Source organism: Pinus tabuliformis, chromosome 4_2 (genome assembly GCF_031772625.1).
Source record: "Pinus tabuliformis cultivar Carrire ecotype Pingquan chromosome 4_2, CPIR1, whole genome shotgun sequence".
Taxonomy (NCBI): domain Eukaryota; kingdom Viridiplantae; phylum Streptophyta; class Pinopsida; order Pinales; family Pinaceae; genus Pinus; species Pinus tabuliformis.
In genome coordinates this window covers 640360466-640364748 of record NC_142304.1, presented here as the reverse complement: position 1 = coordinate 640364748, position 4283 = coordinate 640360466, and the positions used below count along the sequence as shown (strand labels likewise).

The 4283-nt window shown below is 35.4% G+C and overlaps 1 pseudogene; it reads left to right on the top strand.

Moving 5' to 3' along the window:
* Positions 1 to 3325: 3325 nt before the first annotated feature.
* LOC149170986 (uncharacterized) lies at positions 3326 to 4064 on the top strand (annotated as a pseudogene).
* The last annotated feature ends 219 nt before the right edge of the window (positions 4065 to 4283 follow it).

The following is a 4283-nucleotide window of genomic DNA, read 5'->3' as shown; positions in this document are numbered from 1 at the left end:
GACTTGACTCAACACTCAACCACTCAATCACTCAATCCCTTTGTTAACCGACTCTTTATGTTTAGCCAACTCCACATGTGATAGTAATTACAATTTCTAACAATCGTGCTTAAAATGCAGTAATAGGGCTCACTAAAATCAACATGGTCGAGCTTGGCAAATATGGGTTCCGCAAATCATGTAAGAGAATCTGTTGCACCATTCTAATGGTTTGTTATTTTCCGTTCCATGATGTCAATCTAATGGATATATATAAAAAAATTGCAAAGGATAATTAAAGTGTCACCTTGGGTTTCCTTTGATTTTAAGATGCTACTGTCGAAACTTTTGGATTCCAATCTAAAGAAATGAATCAATATGTTGTGTCTTATGGAAATTCCATGGTTCAAAAATGGATTTCAAACCCATGAAATTTTATACAAAACAATAAATGTTGCAATGAAAATCAAGCAAGTTGAAAGAGGACCTGTGTAAAGAAAAGAGGCACTACTGAAACATACATCCTGCAGGGTATCTATGCTAGAGAAAATCTAGCTCTGTGCTTGACTTGATGTTAATGAGAAGATCCATTGTGGGCCTATAGTGGGTCAATGTTTTAGTGTTTATTTTGAATTTTTTTTCTTAAGGTTTGACATATAAAGTTATCATGATTCTACTGTAATTATATGAAAGACTAGTGAACGAACATAAAAACATCTTTCAAGTTAATGTTTCTCGACATTCTTCGGTGCTCAGAAAACACATTATTGACTTGTTTATGTGACTCTATTATACGCTGATGGGTCTTGTTGTGCTTCGTGCTTCAAGTATAAGCTATTTTGTGACTATGTAAGTGTGTATGTGAAAAGGTCAGTGGTATGATGGACTGTTGGATAAACTCAATACATAGATAACTTAGCTATATAACTAGAAGTATGTATTTCGATGCATACCACTAGGATGGGAGCATGTTGATAGAGATATTGAGTTTCTAGGATATTCTGCGGGGTAGTCAAGAAGCATCAATTGTACACAGTTCGTTAATGATTGTAAGAAGTAATTATGTTTTAAATGGAGGTCAAGTAACAACTGGAAGATGTGGTGGTGAAGAAAGAGCATTGTTTGTGAGATTCCAGAGTGGATGTGAGTGATGATGAATACTATGAGAGAAAAATCAGTCTTATTATTGTAATGTGCGTTTTCTATATTTGATACATATAAGCATTAACAGAGGGTGTTGGAAGTAATGCTTCCATGTGTTTTAAGTAGTTGTGAGTTGTCATTGTGAGTGCCTAGGTGTCAATCTAGAAGTGTCAATTTCTTATGTGTGAGTTGTATTAGTTATCTAGATCCACTATTCTAAGATCTAGAAAAGTTATGTATTCCTATATATATATATATGTGTAAATATTGTGATCAATAAAATATAGTGTGTGATTTGTGTTGTATAATTACTCTCTCTGATCTCAATCTCAATTGCTCTCAATCTCAATTTCTAATGTTGTCTCACGTGGTGGACAACTCATGCAGCTTGAGGAAGTAAAATATGTCTCACTTTATGGATGACTCATGCACTTTGAGTAAGTAAAATATGTCTCACTTGGTGTACAACTCATGCACTTTGAGGAAATAAAATGTTTCACGCAAAAGTTTCAGAATATTGATAACCATGTCATTACATAGTCGTATGTCTCACTTGGTGGACAACTCATGCAGTTTGAGGAAGTAAAATATGTCTCATTTGGTGTACAACTCACGCACTTTGAGGAATTCAAATGTTTCACTCAAAAGTTTCAGAATATTGATAACCATGTCACGGTGTCTCAATGGCACAATTATATTTTAATAAATTAAAATGACTTTAAAATGACTTGCAAACTTAAGAAATTCAAAAAATTCACAATTTTTCCTTACTTTCCATTTAATTAAATCGTATATAAGATAAAAAATACTAAACAAAGTCTTTCAATAGAAATCACATGAGAGAAACTTTTGGCCAATGCGTTTCGAACCAACGAGTGTGGTTCATCATCAGGACCAAATGAAGAGGTAGACATTTTAAGCCTTTGCCATGGTCTGCACTTCATCTGATCCTCATGATGAGCCACACTTGTTGGTTCGAAACGCGTCGTCGGCCAAAAAACTCTATCATGTGATTTCTACCGAAACACTTTGTTTATTTCATTATAGATCACAGAAGCTTGAATACAAAAATAAAAAATATTATCAAATTATCGAATCTTCAACATTATTTGAAATTCGTCAGATCAATCCTAATATAAACCAAACATGTTTACGTAATCAACCATTTCATTTATAAAAATGCAATGTTTACGAAATATTATAAATTACAAATTCCACTACTAATATAAACCAAACATGTGTACGTAATCAACCATTTCATTTATAAAAATGCAATGTTTACGAAATATTATAAATTACAAATTCCACTTTTTCAAATTAGAGTATTCGTAATGCCCAATCCCATCAAATCCATGAAAGGTGAACCGCTTGTCTCCCTGAAAGAGTCAATTGCCAAGTCAAATTAAATCAATGACGCCAGTAGCGAGTAATTTCATCGTAATGCCTAATTCCATCAAATTCATGAAAGGTCAGAACCGCATGTCCCCCAAGAAAGAGTCCATTGCCCAATCAAATTAAATCAATGACGCGAGTAGCGGATCATTGAAATTATTTTTTTTCATATTTTCTGTTTGCCCAAAAAGATTGAGTCAATATAAAGTAACTGGACAAAATAGATTTAAAAATTCGATGAGCGTTGAATACAGTTGAGATAATTGCAATTCGCGAAAACTTCAGTCTACATACATCATGATAATCCCGGAGAGATGTTGAAGGTTGAACTAAACCTCAGACTAGCACAGAAGACTGGCAGTTGTAGTAGCGTTACGTGTGGAGATCTGAATCATGAATGTGGCCAATTTGGACATTAAATGACCTACGTTTTTTTTTCAACTTTGAAAGGTCGTATGTACCTAGGCAACATGATTTCGACTTCGCCGGCTGCAAGGAATCTTTCACCTCATGCGACACTTTAGTCAAAATCTACAATCTATTATCATTCAACATACAGCTAACTCTCTATATTGTGTTGTTGACAGCTTTCGAGTTGATAGGGCTGTGCATAGTTGAAAAGTCAGTAGTCAATGCTTTGTAACTATCAAAGTTCCAAGGAGTTTTATGGATGTGGCCTAGTGGTTAGGTGGAAAATTTTAGTCTTAGTAAATTTTGTTGTCTAATTATGAGACGACTATATATACCTGAAAATAGCTTCAGCGTAATTTATACTCATGTATAACTATCAAAGCTCGAAGGAAAACGGATATCTTATATAAACCAGACTCTCTTTTGCTTTATTTGTTCTTGTCTTTTAATTACGGCATTACTTTGCAGAGATGGCCGCCTCTTCCCAAGTTTCTCAGAATAAGCGAGGCAGAGATGAGTATCAGAATGGGGAATTGACTTTGCCCGATGCAAAGAGAAGCAATAGCATAAAGTTGATGCAAGATAGTTATCTCATGGGTTTGCTCGAGATGATCGATAATATGGATGCTATTAACAGTAATCCAGAAGAAATCCATACTACGATTCATCTTGAGGACGAGAGGCTGAACGGGCTTATGAAATCTCTGGAAGATGAAGTCGGATTGAAAGGGCAAGCAGGTGATGTTGATGCGAAGGGTAGTATAGTTAAACAGCTGATGGACTGGAATCCTGAAGCGACCTCGGCTTCTGATACAGTAGACATGCATTCAGAAGGAAATTTGACGTATTACGACGATGTTCGTGCAGAGCTTAGTTTCTTTGTGGACCATAATGCTGTTGAACTTGGAATCATCATGAACCTTTTGGATGGAGATTCAATGGCCAACATGTATTCAGATGATGCCGTGTATGGTTATCCTGTGACTCCGGCGGTTTTTTATGAGTCCCTTTGGGAGGATGATATTTCGGAGGATGATTCAAAATGATTTTCTATCACAACAGCAAGCAAAAATTGAAATTACTGGAACGGAATTTTATGGTTGAATGCCACCGTCGAGGATGGTCAGTGATGTATATATGTGAAGAAAATTTCCCTCATTCTGTAGGCAAAGAAACCATAGCCTCACCTAGGAATGTTTTTTTTTCAGTTATTTTCCCAAACAATCATAGCTGTGAAGACGAAATCATAACATGTCACACAAAATTTTATCTTATAAGACGATGGCCGAAGCGTGGTCTTCATTTTTCTTCAGCCGAGTTTCTAATTTTGCATAGCTGAATCTTGTGTATAGCTTCAG